Raw genomic sequence first — 21,205 nt, 5'->3', positions numbered from 1 at the left:
TCAAATCCTCTGGTATCTTAGATGTCGCTAAGCATAATTTAAATTACTTTGGTCACATTGGAATGTCGAACCAGTTCGATTTCATTTTAACAGAACGTACACTCCTTATTCTGAGGAATGTGACTGCTTGTAGACAGACTCTTAGATCAGATTCTCACAGAAAAACAACCCTCACATTCCAGTTGCACTAAAGTGTGACGGCACGAAACCTCTATATGTAATTCGTTTTGTTGTTGTTGCGGGACCTGCTGAGATGCTACAAAATTATCCACGCTGTTAGAATATTCTCGGTGAATAAATCAAACTATAGTCATTTCGGATTTCGATATAATCAACCTGTTTCTGTGTTATGAATCAGTGGTCAGGTAGTCATGGTCCCTTAGGAAAGAACAGCGCAGAAACCGGCCCTTCGGCCGAGATATTTAAATTGCCTACGTCAGTCGGCATAGCCCTCCATACCCACACATCTAAAGTATCATTTGCTGATGATACAAAGATTGAAGGTGTAATGGAGAGTGAGGAAGGATTTCAAAGCTTGCAGAGGGATTTGCACCAGCTGGAAAAATGGGCTGAAAAATGGCAGATGAAGTTTAATACAGACCAGTGTGAGGTATGGCACTTTTGAAGGACAAACCAAAGTAGAAAATACAAGGTAAATGGTAGGGCACTGAGGAGTGCTGTAGAACAGAGGGACCGGGGAATACAGATACAAAGTTCCCTAAAAGTGGTGTCACAGATAAATAGGGTCGTAAAGAGAGCTTCCGACCTTATCTCAAAGTCCTTTGTAATTCAAAGTATTGAGTATGAGAGTTGGAATGTTATGGTGAGGTTGTATAATGCATTGGTAAGGCCAGGTTTAGAGTATTGTTTGCAGTTTTGGTCACCAAATTACAGGAAGCATATTACTAAGGTTGAAAGAGTGCAGAAGAGGTTTACAAGGATGTTGCCGGGACTTGAGAAACTGAGCTACTGAGAAAGGTTGAATTGGTTAGGACTTTATTCCCTGGAGCATAGAAGAAAGAAGCGATAGAGGTATATAAAATTAAGATGGGTGTAGATATAGAGAGTAATGAAAGCAGTCTCATTTTAACTCTCTACGCATCAGGGATTGCAGTCAAAACCCATGATCGATTTCCTTGTATCTCAGGTCCACCTGTCGGGCCAAAGTCCTTGTAAATTTTCTCTGCACCCTTTTCAACGTGTTTACGTACATATTCCCTGTAGGAAGTTTACCATACTGCATAATAATTCACGTGGCCTCAGCCATATCTTATCCAACCTGAAGATGACATTTTATCACCTGTATTATGTACTTTGATTTATGACGGATAATATGCCAACAGCTTTCTTTACGGCAGTATTACCCTTAACCAATTTGTTCCCAGCTGCTCTATATTCGACCACACACCATGATACTATTCCTCTCTGTCTATCATTCTCCCTGTCTTGGCAGCATCCACAAATTTCCTGATGCAATTTAGCACATTATCATCCAGATCGTTGATACAGATGTAAACAGCAAAGGAACCAGCACTGGTCTGTGCAGTTCTCCGCTTGTCAGATGTATCCAGTTAGAGAGGCAACCAACTGCTACCAATCTCTGGTTCCTTTCACAAAGCAAATGTCTCATAAATTTACTACCTCATTTTCATAGCAGAATGACTCAACATTGCGGGAAACTGTCAAATGTCTTGCAAAATTCCACGTCGACAGCAGCCTATATTTTTTCTTCAACAACATTCCTGGTAACTTCTTTGACACGATTTGCCACAAACGAAGCTATATGGTCTATCGTTAATCAGTCAATATCTAACAAGGAACTCATGTATCCGGCCCATTAAAATACCTTCCAATAACTTTCCCACTAATGATGTCAGGCTCACAAGACAATAAAATTATAAGGTATTTTTAGAGCATTTCTTAAACAAACGGAACAACATTTGCTACCCTCCAGTTATCTTGTTTAAGAATGATGTAAATATCTCTGCTGGGGTTCCTGCAAGTTTTTCCTTTCGCGAGGTCCGAAGGAACACCTTGTCAGGTTCGGGTGATTTATCCACTCTAATGTGCCTCATCCAAACGTCTCCACCTTTGTAATCCGTATAAGTCCGGGAAGTTGATTCAGTTTTGTTTTACCTCGATAAACTGCATCTGACTCCTAGATAAATACGGATGCAAAAAAATGAGCGCTTTTAGCACCACATTTGGATTCGCTATTGTCCAATTCTCACCTTCCAGTGGTCTAATTATGTCTCTTGAAATCCTTTTGCTCTGAAACTATGTGCAGCATTCCTTATGATTGAACTAGGGCAAAATCATCCTTTCTTGACTCTTCTGCTCTCTTTCTAAAGTGTTCTCTTGCATTCCCTGCACTCGATAAGCACCTTATTGCACCTGTAACTCATCTCCTGTTTTTTCTTCACTTGAGCCTCCATATCAATTGAAATTCCAAGTTCTCGACACCTGTTAGGTTTACTCTTTATTGTGACAGGTCCGTACAAACTTTGTTCTCTCAAAATTTTACTTTTGAAGAACTCCCACCTACCACGTACACCTTTGACAGAAAACAGCCTGTCCCACTCGACACTTGCAAAATCATTTCTAACAACAGCAAGATTAAAATATGTCTAATCTAAAATCGCAATCCAAGAACAAGGCCTGTTTTTTGCTTAGATACTTTCAAACTAATGGCCTGCGGACTACTGGATACAAAGTGTTCCGCTAGAAAAACTTCTGCCACCTACCCTGTCTCGTTCATTAAATGCAGATCAAGTATCGTCCAGTCGTTCATTTGGGACTTTTATCTGGTGCTTAAAAAATAAAAACTTTCCATAATATATCTCACAACCAATATTCCATCTAGTTTTTTTACAGTATGGAAGTCACAGTCAAAAATTGCAAAGTTAAAATCAGCTGTTATCACAACCTATGTTTCCTGCAATTTTCTGCAATTTCTCTTCAAATGTCATCTTCTAAATCAATCGGACTGATGGTTGTTATGTAGTGCCCTACAATCTCATTTAATGCATCCCCTTTGCTTCTTAATGGTTAAATATAGTAGTTACACGAGCCCTGGGCTCAGCTGGCTTTCATGCAATGCTTTTTGTATTGGAATATCTGCAGCTGAGCACAGTTGTCGACCCATGCTGACCCTTTTCATTCCTGACTTTGACTATCGTCATAACAACATCTGTCTCTACAATCTCTCCACACTCTGCTCTGGGGCAGTCCTGTTCCCGCAAGGATATCAGTCCCCTTTCAGTTCAGGTGGAAACCACCTTCCTTAGAACATACTCCAAGTTCAACATAATGACTCCCATAGGTTAGTCCTCTATTTTGCTTTCACTCATGTATGTCTGAAATATCGCTAATGTCTCAGCACCGAACACCAGGCTCGAAGCATTGTCTGTGTAGAAAAAAAAGGTTACATGTCACAGCGCGCTATAACTTCCTCCGATTATCTTAATGTTATGTCCCTCCTATTAGCCACTTACTCCCAAGATAATGTCTTGCTGCACAATCCCTCAATACCGCTTACACCTTATACTCTTCTATCATGAAATCTGCCATATTCCTTCGCACAAAATCCAAAATCCAGAGAACCCTCAACGTTTCCTCATTAGACTTGATCTCTTACCTGAGTAGCATCTCGGTAAATCTATTCTGCATTGTCTTTAAAACTCCCAAGTCCTCCTCTAGTTGATGCAGAATTAGAAAATTCGGACCATTCTGCTCCAAAATTTCATCATGACTGATTTACCATTCCCACAACTCCATCCTGCCAGCTTCTTCCAGTCCCCTTTGATGTCCTGTCTAATCAGAACCTATTTACCCCTGCTTTAAACAGTATACAAGTTGACTTTCCGAGCGGTTAATGCCCCTCCCAAGTGTGAATACTGAAGCAAATTATTCATTACTGACAGCTGCTGCTCCCCTGTTACTCCAGCACATTCCCGGTTTTATCCATGATCAGTCCTCCCTATTCTCATGTGCGTCTATACCTCCTGATTGTTTCCTTCATCCTACTCAGCAACACCTTCTGCTATTCCCTTCGCGCAATATTAGGTCCATTTCCAGCTCCCTTCCTAGATGCCTTGTAATACTCGAGCCTTCTCTGACCCTTGCTTCGTAAAGTGCCCTTCCGTCTTCCTCTTGAGTAGGGTTTTCATATTTATTATGAGCCATGTCTCCATATCCTATCATTCCTTTCCTTCTCCATTGAGTCAAATCTATGAAAAGCCCAATACAAGTTCTCCATTAACAATCTCTATATTAATTTAGTGCATTTCCCCGTACATCTGTTCCCAATTTATGATCTCACGATTTTACGCAATCGCATAGTTCCTTCACTCCCCAAATTCAATATTTTCCCATTCTTCTGCACATCTCCTTACGCGTCAAAGGTAAACGTTAAGGAGTTATTAATGTCTTTTTTTTGAATTGCGCATCCTCTGAGTGTTTTCGCACCAGGTCTGACACTTTCTCTGGTACAATAACCAATATGATCACCGAGGGGCAGTGGAGTAGTAGTGGCGGTGAGATGCCTGTCGAGTACTCCCAAAAATATCTGTTCTTTTTCTGTTATGGCGGTTCATGTTCGTTAAAAGTAACAATAATTCATACAAATATATTGTTCAAATGAGAAGGACGTTTCCAAAGAACATAATGATACTTCACCATAGATTGAGAAACAAAAGAGATATGAGACAGATGCTTTTATGATTTCTGTGCGTCGTGAGGAGATGAGTGCCGTATTTTCCTCTTTCCAATGGGTCCATTACAGCAATGAGAGAATCTGTCACTGTCCTACAGGGCCATCATAGACCTCGCTGGTGTTATCAGTGCTTTCTCTGACATGCCACCGGCAACATAGAAAATGTCATTGCTTGTCCAGTTCCATCAATACTGCAATGTAATTATCACAGCTTATTCGGTCACCCGGTCTCTCGCACAGAGAATACCACTTCTTATTCTGAACATTCTCTCAGTATACTGGTAATTCCATTGCTACTCGAGTCTCACGATGGATAACGTTTAAACTACATATAAAACCGTGACCCATAAAACGATAACAATATCACTGACCGACCCTGTTTCTTTGTCTGTTTCAGTCTACGAAATACGCAATCTGATCCCGTCAATCCCGTGAGATGGCTCTGCCACCCCAAACCCTGGTTTGTGTCGGTACGGTGTAATTTGTTACGCTGTTGTATATCAGTGCCAAGAAATAACAGTCAACACACTGCATGTGATTAAAGGAATCGTATTTACTTAATGTTACTTAACTAAAGGGTCATTAAAGAAATGAAATAAAGAAAGAAAAAGGGCGTATTATAATTAACCAGTCAAATGTGAACACGTTGGAGTTCATCTTCAACTTTTCTGTCACTCACGCGCTGGACTTCGGTCTGCGTGGAAGCTCTCACCACCTTCCGATCGTCGCTCGCAATCCATTTCGAGCAAATGGTCTCCCACCAGGTCCTATCCGACACTGGTTCTCCCCTGTGTCTACTCTCTTCGTCTCCCGCCGAACAAAAGGCCCCGGCTCACAACGGCGTCAGTACACAACAGAAAAGCACACCCCTCTCATTGGACGGCTCACATTCCGACGCATCGGAAATCTCCAGCTATGAACTAAACGAATGTTGCCTTACAGTTAGATAGCGAAGTTAACAAAGCTTATGCGGTATTAACTTTCATAAGTCGAGAGATGGCATTTGAGAGTTGCGAGGTAATGATGCAGCTCTATAAAACTCTGATTAGGCCACACTTGGAGTACTGTGTCCAGTTCTGGTCGCCTCACTATAGGAAGGATGTGGAAGCATTGGAAAGGGTACAGAGGAGATTTACCAGGATGCTGCCTGGTTTAGAGAGTATGGATTATGATCATAGATTAAGGGAGCTAGGGCTTTACACTTTGGAGAGAAAGAGGATGAGAGGAGACATGATAGAGGTGTACAAGGTATTAAGAGGAACAGATAGAGTGGGCAGACAGCACCTCTTCCCTAGGGCAGCACTGCTCAATACAAGAGGACATGGCTTTCTGGTAAGGGGTTGGAAGTTCGAGGGAGATATTAGAGGAAGATTTCTCACTCAGAGATGGTTGGTGCGTGGAATGCACTGCCTGAGTCAGTGGTGGAGGGAGATACTCTCGGGAAATTTAAGAGACTGCTAGACAGGTACATGGAGGAATTTAAGGTGGGGTGTGGGGTGGGGTTATATGGGAAGCAGGGTTTAAGGGTCGGCACAACATTGTGGGCCGAATGGCCTGTACTGTTCTGTACTATTCTATGTTCTATGTTTTATAAACACGGCTTCTCCATATAGACCACTACAATAGCAATAGAGTCTCCTTCCAGGGCATGACACACATCTTTATAAAAATGCTGGTCAGCACATCACACTGCCAGTGATAATGCCCAGTCATAACCCACCACACTGTCACTGGTTGTCAGAAAATATTGGCCATATGTTTACGTCTCAGTGCTCGCCATTTGTAGCAAATAAAACCGTCACAACTGACATACTGCAGAATCACTATCACAAATGTGCTGTTATCAATGATATTTAAAGCACCCTGCACAGGGGGATATGTCTAAGTGATGTGGACCGGATTTCCTTTCAACATAACGTTATGGAGAATTGCTTATACCTGATAAACATTTCAGAGGAGATATTTACCAACGAATGAATAAGATAACAGTGAAACATGATGGTACAGTATTCGCCCTGGGCTTTTGACCTTATTTGTGGATTGATATCACAGGTGACCCAGCGGTCAGGGATAAACGTTCAGGCTTTATATTTTGTCATCACATTGGGCCGGGTTTACATTCCGAGTCACTGGTCCATTTTGTTTTTCGTATATGTAAAAGCAATTCGGGGTCATTTATTTGTAAATCTTGTTACACTCTTTTGTTTGGAAGACAAAATATAAGTCGTTGTTTCAAAATATTAGCGTGGCCTATAATTCTCTGGTTGATCTGTGAGCCTTTCCAACATCCTACGCTCTATAATTCTCACCTACCCGTGCACTCTACCTCCTATTCCCCCTCTCTCACAATTTCGCTCTGTCTGTACTGTCTATATCTCTTTATCTCACCCCTCTCCTCTCTCTCTCCACTCTGCACACTCTCGATCCCTCTTCTTGCCCACATATTCATCCACCTTCAGCTTCCCTATCTGCACCTTTCACACACACCGTGCCCCATCCCCTCTCCATGCTCACCCATGCACTCTCCTTCTGCCTCTTCCTTCCCCTCACCCGCACTCCCCATCGCACTCTCAGCCGCACATCAACATCAGTTAATAGGTGGCAAAGGTTAAGGATGATACGGTCTGATTTGTTCAAATGGCAAAAAAATATGTTTTAAAACAACTGTGGATGATTGGATTAGGGTTAAAAATAACTATGCAGCTTCTGGCCCCTGGTAACCTTCTTTAGACTGTTAAAGGTTCCATCGGTCTTCACTTTAGTAGAAATGGTTTAATGTATTAAAGACACAGTATTCACAACTGAACAAGGGTGACGGTGGATTTGATTTCAGCAGAACGAAATTTGCGTGTCCAGGCAGCTGATTACACAGAGACACTGAGCTGCGAATCTCACAGAACAGCAACCAAAACCTTCCTAATCAATCAATGTTGCTTCTTCATTTCTAATTTCTCTGAAGCGTCTCGGCTCGAAAAGTCGAATTTTTATTCAATTCCATAGACTTTGCCTGACCTTCCGCCTTCCAACTGCAAACTGCTTCATGTTGCCCTTAAACCTTCCACCATTAACACATGACTCTGATTGTTAGTGCATCCGAACTCAGTGGAAAATTCCAACCTGCATTTATCCTAGCAGATTTGTAAGGAGATAGTAGATATTTGGGGTAAACACAAGCCAAGTTTCTGACTGTGGGAGATTTTCGTTTTCCAAACATGGACTGGGAAGCCCATACTGTAAAAGTACTGTAAAAGGGCTGGAAGGTTTGGAGTTTGTAAAATGTGTGCAGGATCTTTCTTTTGCAGCCATACATAGAGGTACCAACCAGAGAAGGAGCAGTGTTGAATCTCCTGTTAGGGAATGAGATAGGGCAGATGACGGAGGTTTGTGTTGGGGAGCACTTCGGGTCCAGTGATCGCAATGCCATTAGTTTCAATATAATTATGGAGAAGGATAGGTCTGGACACAGGGCTGATATTTTGATTGGAGAAAGACTAACTTTGTGGAGATGCGAAAGGATTTAGAAGGAGTGGATTGGGACAAATTGTTTTATGGGAGGGATGTAATAGAGTAATGGAGGTCATTTAAAGGTGCAATTCTGAGGGTACAGAATCTTTATGTTCGTGTTATGTTGAAAGGAAAGGTTAAGCGTTTGAGACAGCCATGCTTTTCAAGGGATATTGGAAACACGGTTCGGAAAAAGAGAGATATCTACAATAAATATAGGCAGCATGGAGTAAGTGAGGTGCTGCAGAAATATAAAGAATATAAAAAGAATCTTAAGAAAGAAATTAGAAAAGATGAAAGAAGATATGAGGTTGCTTTGGCAAGTAAGGTGAAAATAAAACCAAAGGGTTTCTACAGTTGTATTAATAGGAAAAGGATAGTGGGGGATTAAATTGGTCCCTTAGAGAATCAGAGTGGACAGCTATGTGTGGAGCCAGAAGAGATTTGGGCCATGCAAAACAATTTCTTTTCCTCGGTATTCACTGGTGAGAAGAATGTTGACTTGTGTAAGATTAGGGAAACAGGTAGGGAAGTTATGGAAACTATGATGATTAAAGCAGAGGAAGTACTGGAGCTTTTAAGGAATAACAAAAGTGGATATGTCTCCGGGTCTTGACAGGATATTTCCTAGGTCCTTGAGAGTAGTTAGTGTGGAAATAGCAGCGGCTCTGACAGAAATATCTCAAATGTCATTAGAAACGGAGATGGTGCCGGAGGATTGTTTTATTGCTCATGTTGTTCCATTGTTTAAAAAGGGTTCTAAGAGTAAACCTAGCAATTATCAGCCTGTGAGTTTGACGTCAGTTGTGGGTAAATTGATGGAAGTATTCTTAGAGATGGTATATATAATTATCTGGATAGAAAACGTCTGATTAGGATTAGACAACATGGATTTGTGCGTGGAAGGTCATGTTTGACAAATCTTTTTTTAAATTATTTTTTGAAGACGTTGCTAGGAAAGTTGACGAGGGTAAAGCAGTGGATGCTGTCTATATGGACTTCAGTAAGGCTTTTGACAAGGTTCCACATGGACTGTTAGTTGGGAAGGTCCAATCATTAGGTATTTATATTGAAGTAGTAAAATGGATTCAGCAGTTTCTGGATGGGAGACGCCAGACTGTAGTGGTGAATAACTGTTTGTCAGATTGGAGTCCGGTGACGTGTGGTGTGCCTCAGGGATCTGTACTGGGTACAGCGTTGTTTGTCGTATACATTAATGATCTGGATGATGGGGTAGTAAATTGGATTAGTAAGTCTGCAGATGATACTAAGATAGGTGGAACTGTGGATAATGAAGTAGGTTTTCAAAGCTTGCAGACAGATTTAGGCCAGTTAGAAGAGTGGGCTGAGAAATGGCAGACAGAGTTTAATGCTGATAATTGTGAGGTGCTACATTATGGTAGGTCTAATCAAAATAGGACATACACGGTAAATGACAGGGCATTGAAGAATGCAGTATAACAGGCGGATCTAAGAATAATGGTGCATAGTTCCCTAAAGGTAGAATCTCATGTGGATAAGGTGGTGAAGAAAGCTTTTGGTATGCTGGCCTTAATAAATCACAGCATTAAGTATAGAAGTGTTAATGTAATGTTGAAATTGTACAACGCATTGGTAAGGCCAAATTTGGAGCATTGTGTACAGTTCTGGTCACCGAATTATAGGAAAGATGTCAACAAAATAGAGAGAGTAGAGAGAAGATTTACTAGAATGTTACTGGGGTTTCATCACCTAAGTTACAGAGAGACGTTGAACAAGTTGGGTCTTTATTCTTTGGAGCGTAGAAGGTTGAGGAAGGTCTTGATAGAGGTATTTAAAATTATGAGGTGGGTAGATAGAGTTGAAGTGGATAGGCTGTTTCCATTGAGAGTGGGGGAGATTCAAACAAGATTTGAGATTTAAAGGGCAAAAGTTCAGGGGTAACATAAGGGGGAACGTCTTTACTCAGAGCGTGGTAGCTGTGCGGAACGAACTTCCAGCAGAAGTGGTTGAGGCAGATTCGATGATGTCATTTAAAGTTAAATTGTATAGATAATGGACAGGAAAGGAATGGAGGTTTATAGGCTGAGTGCAGGTCGGTGGGACTAGGTGAGAGTAAGAGTTCGGCACGGACTAGAAGGGCCGACATGGCCTGTTTCCGTGCTGTAATTGTTGTATGTTTATATGGTTATATCTATACACCCATAATTTTGTGCACCACTCTCAAAGCTTCGCTCAGTGCTCTAAGTTCCAAGGAATGAAGTCCAATACTCTGTAATGTTACCTTATCAGTCAGGTCGTCCATACCAGGCAACCTCTTGGTAGTTTTTCTCTGTACTCTTACTCTGTATCCTTTCCTGTTGGTAGGCGACCAAAACTACACACAGTACTCCAAATTCAGCCTCAGCAATGCCTTATACTACACCAACAAAAATCCCATTTCCTGTGCTCAATGTATTGATTTATGTAGGCCAATGTTCGAAAAACAATGCAATCTCAGTAAAGTCAGAAATAATCCTGCTAAGTTATTTCCAGTCGTATACCCAATAACGCTTGGATTATATACATTGTACCTTTGACCTTCATCACTGCCTACAACATTTCAAAATCTCCCTCACCACCTCAGCTCTTCACCATTACCGCCTCTTCGACCGAGGTGAGTGACCTCCTTTCTAACATTGGACTCCATCTGACCGGCTGCTTCTCCCAAGCTGAATCCACAGAACGTGTCCATCGCTGCTCGAATCTCATCGGATTCTCTGAGGCCCAGTGCAGTTTATTGCCAACTATGCAATTTCGGGGAGGTCAAATACTGCTCAGAATATAAATTCGACAATTACTGTGTGATTAATAAAATATCAGCCTACATGATATTTCATAAAGCTTGGAAATGTTGCTTTCTGTTTCTTAGGCGAGTTGTGGACTCCGAGTGGGAAAAGGTCAGACACCATGGGACGTAAGTGCGGAAATTGGTGGGGCCGCAGCGGATACAATTAAGTTCTTTGGTCCCTTTCAATATCTTTTAATAACTTTCCCACGACTGATAGCAAGCTCAGAGGGCTGAAATTTCACAGATTAATTTAGAGCCTATCTTAAGCAACTGAAGAACGCTGGGCTCTCCTCGAGTCCGCTGGTTTAAGCACGCAGACCGCGGACCCGAACAGCTTTTCTTTTGCACATTTACTTTAAAGCTAATGTCCTTCGGACTACTGGATGCAACCTGTTCCCCTATACAAAATGGTGCCACCTGGCCTCCCTCCTTCCCTAAATGCAAATCAATATCGCACACTCCCTCATTTGGGACTTTTATCTACTGATTAAGAAAACATTCCAGAAAATAGATGACAACGTCTATTCCATCTTGTCCTTTTACACTTTGGGAGTCCCAGTCAAAACCTGGAAATTTAAGCCTAGCTCCTATAACAAACTGACCTTTGCTGAAATTCTGAGCAATTTCTCTTCACATTTGTTCCTCTAACTCCCACGGACACTTGGCTGGGCTGTAATGCCGTGTAATACATCTATCATACTTCATCGCTCCAAAGCCAAAGCCCCTTTAACATGGCCGTACCTTTCTTATTACTACGTTCCACATTGAACGCCTCACTAGGTGAATTCTCTAATCCACCCTGATGTGACATCTTCCCTAACTAGTAACGCCATCCCTCCTCATTTATTCCTTCCCCCTCTGCTTCATCTTAAACAGCGGAGCAGTGGAATACTGCGCTGCCAGTCTGGTTCATACTGCAACCATCCCACTAATGGCGATAATACAGTAAATCCACGTGCTCATTCATGCCATGGTCTCATCCGCCTTTTAATACAATACTTCTTTCATTGAAGTATCTGCAGCTGAGTACATTACTCGCACCATGATCAACAATTAAATTTCTGACACGAGGAATTCTGCAGATGCTGGAAATTCTAGCAACACACGTCAAAGTTCACCAGAAACTTTGATGTGTGGGATTTAAATTACTGATTCTGTCTGAGGCACATCATCATCCAGATCGTTAATACAGACGTAAACGTCAAAGGAACCAGCACCGGTCTCTGTCGAACTCCGCTACTCACAGGTATCCAGTTGGAGAGGCAACCATCTGCTACCATTCTGTGGTTCCTTTCACAAAGAAAATGGCTCATAAATTTACTACCTGATTTTCAGAGCGGAGCGACTGAACCTCACCGGAAACTATCAAATGTCTTGAAAAATTCCATGTCGACAACACCTTATATTTTTTCTTCATCAACTTTCCAGGTAAGATCTTTGACACGATTTACCACTAATGAAGCCATGCGGACTATCGTTAATCAGTGGATATCTAAAATGAAAATCATATATTCTGCCCGTTAAACTACCTTCCAACAACCTGCCCACGAATGATGTCCGGCTCACAAGACTATTATTTCATGGATTATTTTTAGAGCCTTTCTTATACAAAGGAACAACATTGGCTATGCCTGGTTTAAGAATGATGTCTATATCTCTGCTAGACTTCCTGCAAGTTCATCCTTTCGCTGTGCCCGAAAGAACAACTTGACCGGTTCTGGGGATTTATCCACTGGAATCTGCCTGAAGACAGCAAAGGCTTTCTCCTCGGCAATCTCTGTAGAGTCCACGAAGATGATTCAATTTTGCTTTCCTCAATAGACTGTATCGGTTTCCTGGATAAATACAGATGCAAAACATTAGCTCATTTGGCACCACATGTGGATTAGCTATGGTCCTAGTTCAAGAAGACTAATTACGTTTCTTGAAATCCTTTTGCTCTTAAGATATGTGCAGCATTCTTAACGATTCAACTCGGACAAAATCATATCATTCTCTCACCCTCCTCCTCTCTTTGATAAACGTTCTCTTGCATTTCCTACACCCCCATAAACACATTACTGAACCTGCAATTCACCTCATTTCCTTTCTTCACTTGGGCCTCCATATCACTTGAAATTCCAGGTTCCCGACACTGTTATGTTTAGCATTTATTCTGACGGGCCCGTGCAAACTTTGCGCTCTCGAAATTTCACTTTTGAAGACCTTCCACTAACCATAGAATGTCCCAGAGAACACTTGCAAAATCCTGTCTGATACCAACAAGATTCTTTCTGTCTCCAATCTAAAATCGCAGCCCGAGAACCAGGCCTGTTTTTGCCTGCTTAACTTCAAACTAATGGACTGCGGACTACTGGATGCAAAGTGATCCCCGAGGCAACCTTCTGCCACTGGTCCTCTCTCGTTCCCTCAGAGAAGATCAAGAATCGCAGTCTTCGTCATTTCGGGTTTTTATCTACTGCTTAAGAAACTATCCAGAACATCTATTCACAACCTCTATTCCGTCTATTCCTTTCACACCATGGGTTCCCAGTTTCCCAGTTAAAACGTGGAAAGTTCAAACCAGCTGTTATTACAACCTTATGTTTCGTGAATTTTTCGGCCATTTCTGTTCAAATGTGACCCTCTCATTCTATCGGACTGTTTGATGGTGTTTAATGCCCTGCAACACCCCATCGTGCACCATCGCTCCAAAGGCAGAGCCTCTTTTCCATGGGCATACCTTTCTTCTTACTACGTCGTACATAGAGCGTCTAACCAGCTGAGTTATCCAGTCCGGCCTGACTATGATATTTTCCTTGACTAGTAACCCACCACTCCTCATTTACTACGCCCCCCCCAACCCCCCCCCAACTCTTTCGTGTTAAACAACGGGGCGGCGAAATACTGAGCTGGCAGTCCTGCATCTACCGTAAGCGTCTCACTCATGGCTAAAGTATAGTAATTCCACTTGCCTATTCCGGCCCTGTGCTCATTTGCCTTTCATACAATGCTTCGTGCATTGAAATATCTTCAGGTAAGATCACCAGTCGGCCCATGCTGGACCTTTCCATTCCTGACTTTGTGTGTAGTTTTTACAACATCTGTCTCCACAACCCCTCCACTCCCTGTTCTGGGGCAGTCCTGTTCCCATCCAGTGTCAGGTCTAGTTTAACCCTCACCTGTGCACCCCGCCCCACCCCTGCCAGCAGCCGCAGGGAAACCTTCCCGCTAGGATATCAGTCCCTTTTCAGTTGAAGTGTAAACCACCTTCCTTGGAACCTACTCCAAGATCAACCTAATGATTCCCTGATCTTCGTCCTCTATTTTACTTTCACTCACGCACCTGCGAAACGCCCCTAATTTCTCAGCCCCGAACAGCAGCCCAGGCACCGTAATGTTATTATCAGAGCTCATTCGGTCCCACAATCCCTCACACAGAGAATACCACTGCTTATTCAGTGTACTGGAAAGTTCATTGTCTGTCCAGTCTCACGGAGGACGCAGTGAAAACTACATGTCAGACCATAGCCTCATAAAGCTATAACAATATCCCTGAAATATCCTGATTTCCGAGTCTGCGTGATTCCAGGAAATACACTCACTGCTCCCGCCTGACCCGTGAGATTCAAATGGCTCTGTCACCCCAAACTCCGCTTTCTGTGTGTGTTGTGTAATTTACTACCCTGTTATAACTCAGCGTCACGTTATAACAGACAACACACTGCATACGATTAAAGGAATTATCTTTATGAATGTTAATTAACTGAAGAGTCATTAAGGCAAAGAAAGAAAGAAAGGAAATCGGCCCACCGTTTTTAACCAGCCAAATGTACACAAGTTGGATCTCATCCTGAACTCACGCTCTGGGCCCTCGCTCTGCGTGGAAGCACACAGCATCTTCCGATATTCGCTCGCAAACCATTTCCAACGAACGGGTCTCCCACCGGGTCCTACCCGAGGATTTGTTCTCCCCACTGTCTTCTCACTTCGTCTCCCACTGGACAAAAGGCCCCAGCTCACTCCGACGTCAGAACACAACAGAACCCACCTAGCCCCGTTGGACAGTTCACATTCCAAAGCATCCGAAATCTCTAAATTTCAACCAAAGTCCGTTTCTACAGAAAAGCCACTACGTTAACAGTGAAACCTTTCTTAGGGTGTTAAATCCCTCTTTATAAAAATGTTCCTCAGCACAATCACACTGTCAGAGATAATGACCAGTCATCACCGAGCACACTGTCACTGGATGTCAGAAAATATTGATCATATATTTACTTCTCAGTGCCCGCTCTTCTGCGACAAATAAAGATGCCACCGCTTACATACCGCAGAATCAATGCTTCAAATGTGCAATTATCAATTATATTTATAGCGCCCTGCACAGCGAGGGACTTGTGAAGTGTCGTGGACAGTTTTTTCAGTTCAACGTATCGTTATGCACTTGCTTATATCTGCTCAAATTTTCAGAGGAGATATTTACCAACGAGTGACCAAAATAACAGTGGAACATAATGGTATTGGCGCTGGGCTTTTGTTATTATTTCCGGACAGAAATCTGGAGTGACACGGCAGTTAGGGAGAAATGATTACCCTGCAGCCCTGGCACCGTAATGTTATTATCAGAGCTCATTCGGTCCCACAATCCCTCACACAGAGAATGCCACTGCTTATTCAGTGTACTGGTAAGTTCATTGTCTGTACAGTCTCACGGTGGACGCAGCGGAAACCACATGTCAGACCATGAGCCCATAAAACCATAACAATATCCCTGTATATCCTTTAATTTTTTTATCATCACATTGGGCCGTGTTCACATTCCAAGTCATCGGCATATTTTGTTTTTTACATATCTAAATGAAATTTGGTTCAGCCTATATGCTGTAGGTTACGATAAGGCAAACCAGCGGTGGACATAGGAAAATCGAGACTCCTTCGTCGTTGGGTTTATTTAAGTCAGGGATTGGTAGGTTCTCGATTGGCATGACATCAAGGATTATGGGCGAAGGCCGGGAACTCGGGTTGAAGAGGAGGAAAAAAGGGTCAACCATGAGTAAATGGCGGAGCAGAGTCGATAGGACAGGGGGTCTAATCCGGTTCCTCTGCCTCACGGTCTAACATGTTCACAGGACAGATATGTTTTTTCTCTGATGTCCTACACCAGGAATAAAATAGTCACTGTAATTGTGAAAATCTCCGTATACATGTAAACTTACGTTTGACATACTTACACATTTAGGAAACGTGCTGAATGCAGAGATTATGTTTTTTCTTTGTTTGTTTGCTTTAACCAGACCGTGTGGAACAACAAGGGAGAATTATTGCACATTACTGAACAGATTTATTACTGTCAAATGAGATGTGGTTAAAATGTTATCGTTCGGCACGTGCAGAGTTACAAAATACGTAAGTTGTATGTTTGTGTGCGATAAAAAGAGGACATTTCTTCGAACAGGTTTCGTAATATTTTGTGAATAATGCTCGAATGAGACCCAACATTGCAAGGAACAGGCTAAAGCTGTCTCTGCAGATGGGCAGTAATATGAAAGACAGGCCGATGTGAATCTCCACTTAGTGCACTCGTGGTCATTTGTCTGAGCTACTGCAGAGTTAAGACCTGGTTTGGGATTGGACGATAGCAGAAATGAAGCAGATAGTTTGACTCTAATTTTCCAGACCCAAAGAAATATGGGCCTGGCTTATTGTTCAAAGATACACTTCCTTTTAATAAACAGCATAGTCTGCGCTTTTACTAACACGTCACTGACCACGCCGATGTTAACACTGCTTTTCTTGAACCATCACTGAGCTAAAATTAATATACACTGCTGGCCAGGATGATGGCGTCTTCACTCATCCGGCCGATAATGTTGTCGCTTGTGCAGTCTCAAGTGAGCAACGAGAGGACATCAGGGCGAAAACTGGTCATGCACTGAAATACATTTCTCCGGCATCCACATTTTAAATTTCTCCTCCATGTACAAGCTTCAGACGGAAATTTATCCAACGCCTTTACTGATCGCTGCAATGAGATAATAGCTGATATCGATTGGATCAAGAAACTACAGCCCCCTATTCAGCACATTACTCGTTTTGGTTGTTGTCGACATAGGCTGTGATGGCATTGCGGCCCTGAGCGATAGAGCGAAGAACCAAGGGGCATAATTACTCCAGATGTTACTGTTCTGCAGCTGTGCTGACAAGCTCAAATCCAGAATCACTGCTCACCCCGTTCATCCGCTTTTACCTTAAGTGTGCATCTATCGTGCAGTTATCGTGACGACAGCTGATTACAATTTGTTAGAATGCAATTGGTGTTGTTTCTCTGGAGATATTATATTGTAATACAGTTGGAAATTTTATAAAATAAGCACCAATAAATAAAACGTTTCCTGAAAGATCGGACGAAGAGCAGAAGCAAAGAAAAAAAAGAAATAACGTGATCTTACTCAATTCAAATACAGATTCTGGCAATGTCGCAAATACTTAAAGACTAGAGATCTTACATGTGTTATAAATCCAGACCAACGCACAAACTGCTGAAGGAAGTCAACATGAAAGGCAGCATCTCTAGAAAAGAATAAACAGTCAGCTTCCATAACAAACTGATGTTTCCTGTAATTCTCTGCAACTTCTCATCAAATTTGTTCCTCTAAATCCCTCGGTCTGTAGGATGGGCTGTAATGGCCTGTAATACATGTATCATACACCATCGCTCCAAAGCTAAAGTCCATTCAGCATAGGCATACCTTACTTATTACAGCCTTGCACCAGTCCAGCCTGATGTGACATCTTCCTTAACTAGTAACGCCACCCCTCCTCATTTATTCCTTCCCCCTCTGCTTCATTTTGACAGCGGAACGGTGGAATCCTGAGCTGCCAGTCCTGCTCCTACTGCACCCGTCTCACTAATGGTGAAAATATTGTAAATCCACGTGCTCTTTTATGCCATATGGCACAATTCTTACACTGATGTATTTGCTGCTGTGTACATTAATCGCACTATGCTCAACAATTAAATGTGAAGTTCTGACTGATCGAGAACATATTAGCCTCCGCTTTCAAGCCTAAATCCAATAGCTTGGATTTGACAGTGGGCTGACAAATAATAACAGAGATTTACTAATTTCTCGTTGTAGCAGTAATTGAATAAAAATCACAATCATCTCTGGCCGTCTGCGATTCTCCAGACGAGATGCGCTTTATTTCCGATTTTTGGCACCGCCAGCAGTTGGGTTTCAACGTAAGCAGAAAAAGTAAAAAAGGGAAATGAGAATGGGGAATAGTGAAATGGAAGGGGTCGTTACAGGAAGTTCGAGATATTCATGCTCATACCATCATGTCTGAGGTTAACCACACGGAACAAAATTTGTTGCTCCAGCAACATGGACATGGCCTCAGTGCTACCATGCCCAGCACCGAAACGTGCTGCTCTCCAACAGTCACAGGACTCTGCTGAGAAAGGCAACCATCTGCCACCACTCTCTGCCTCCTGCTACTACGCCAATGTTTACTCTAATGTACTACTTCATCTTGAATGCAAGGCTCGTGGATTTTCTTGACAAAACTCCGATGCAGATCTTTGATAAAATCTCATGAAAATGTCCATTTAGGTATAATCCTCTGCAGTGCCTTCATGAACTCTCTTGGAAACATTCTTCGTTACTTCTTCAAGAAACTCTATAGCATGTCGTGGGATACACAAAACCATGCTGACTATCTCTAGACTGTCCTGTCTATTAAAATACTCATACATACGGTGCTCCAAAGCGTTCCCACTACTGATGTCAGGAGCACCGGCCTAGGATTCCATGATTTATTTCTGAGCCTTTCCCGCATCCCTCGCGCTCTCCCTCTCACTCAACCGTGCTGTCTTCCTTCCAGCCTCTGTCTCTCCCCTTTCCCTCTCTCTTTAACACTACTTCTTTCTTCTCAGTCCATCTCTCCACTATCCCCTATTCCTCCCACACACTCTAAGAACTTGAGCTTCCCATTCTCCAGCTTCTATAAACACTATGCCTTTTCCGGCCGCCCTGCTTACCCCTCCACTCTCCTTTTGATTCCTTCTTCCCCTCAACCTCGCATAAACTTCATTTAATATGTTACTGGCAAAGAGTTACGAATGCAGTTGCCTGATTTATTTAAGTGAACCGTAAAAATATTTTTAAAAGCAACTGCTGGAGATTGGAGTCTGAGTTTAAAATAAAAGCATATTCTCACTCAGAGAAATTTTCTTTATAAGGTTAAAAGTTATAACGCTTTTCCCTGCAGCAGAGGTAGTTAATTGAAATGTTAAAGACAGTGTTCGCAGGTGAATGAGAGTGAGAGTGGAGTTAATTTCAGCAGAAAGGCCACTCCCTATTCTGTCGGACATGCGGGCCTGTACCGTTTCTTCAGGCAGCTATTTTTACAATCTTACAACCCTCTGTATGAACAAGTTTTCTTTCATGTTCCCATTAAACTTTTCACCTTTCCAACTTAACACTTGAGCTCTGATTGTAAGTCCCCCAAAACTCAATGCAAATACCAACTTGCATTTACCCGATAACTACCACTCATCTTTGCATGTACCTCTATCAAATCGTCCCTTATTGTTCTGATTTCCAAAAAATAAATTCCGATCCTATTCAAAATTTCCTCATGGCTCATGTCCTCCATTCTGGGCAAATTTCCAGTAATTTTTCTCTCTTCTCGTGACTGTAAACTTCCTGTAGGTAGGTGACCAAGATGCACAGAATGCTCCTAATTCGACCTCAGAAATGCCTCATATAGGTTCAAACATGTTTCCCATCTCCTGTATTCAAAGTATTAGTTTATGAAGACCAATGTGCCAAAAGCAATGTAATCTCAGTGAAGCCCTAAATAACGTAGGGAAGTTATTACCATTCGTATACACGATAAAGCTTCGATTATATACATTTTACTTTGCTATCACCCAGTAGCTACCTCATTTCAACACCTCCCTCACCACCTCAATCCTCCACCAATTCTGCCTCTTCTACAGAACTGGGTGAACTCATTTCCTACATTAGACTCCATCTGACCTGTTGCTTCTCCCCAATCTGAATCCCTACAACTTGTCCATCAATTCAGGAACCTCACTGGATTTTCTGAGCCCCAGAGGAGTTTATTGCCAACTGCGCCAACTCGGGGATGTACTGTAGTTTCAAATAACGTCTAGAAAATAGATTCCACAAATACTCTTTAATTAATAAACAGTGAGCACATAAAAAAAAACATGGAAATGTTGCTTTAGCTCCCTTAAGCGAATTGTGGACATATTTTGGGAATAGCTCGGTCACTAAGGGAAGCAACAGTGAAAAAAACCTAAGCATCGCAAAGCACAACCGCATTTTTTAATTGCCTATTTACTTTGAAACTGATGTCCTTAGGATGACCAGATGCAAAATCTTCCCTGCACGAACTTCTGCCACCTGCCCTCTCTCATTCTGTAAATACAGATCAGGTATCATTCAGGAAATTTATCGACTTCTTTATGAGAAATTTCCTGAAGATTTTTGACAACCTCTACTCCATTTTGTCCTTTTTTACTGTGGGAGTCTGAAATAATACTTGGAAGTTTAAAATCACCTTATATAACTAAGTTATGCTTTCTGATATTCTCTTCGATCTCTCTTCAAATATATTTCTCTAACTCCTTCGGACTGTGGACTGTAGATAAGCTTAATGACCTGTAACATAAACATCAAACGCAATCTCTCCAAAGCCAAGGACCCTTTAACATGGACATACCTTTCTTGTTACTCCGTTCCACATAGGACGGTTCACTACGTTAGTTTTCCAGCCCAAACTCTCATGGTCCGGTCCGTGAAGTCCGTATTCAGTTTCACGGTCCGTTCCATCGATCCATATTCCAGGTTATCCGGTTTTCCCTTGTCCTGTTGTGTGCTTTAATTGAGGCACATGATTCTGGTTTTGGGCATGCTACATAAACAGCTCCTGGGTTCTGCTGCAGTTGCTGGACTGTTCCCTTCCCTTCCCTTTCCTTTCACCTTCTGCCTGAAGCCTTTCCCGCAGCCTTGCCCGGCAACCTTGTCAAGTTCTACCACCGGAGCGTAACCGGAGCTTTGCAGTGTCAATATAAGGAACTGTCTATCGTTGAGTTGGGAACCTCGTCCTGTCCAAGTCAAGGCTTTGAGTTCTCGTACTGTCCATGTGCCTCGTCCTGTGAAGGAGTT

This window comes from Mobula birostris, chromosome 13 (genome assembly GCF_030028105.1).
Source record: "Mobula birostris isolate sMobBir1 chromosome 13, sMobBir1.hap1, whole genome shotgun sequence".
Classification (NCBI taxonomy): domain Eukaryota; kingdom Metazoa; phylum Chordata; class Chondrichthyes; order Myliobatiformes; family Myliobatidae; genus Mobula; species Mobula birostris.
The sequence above is the reverse complement of the archived record's forward strand: the minus strand, read 5'-3'. Positions refer to the sequence as shown.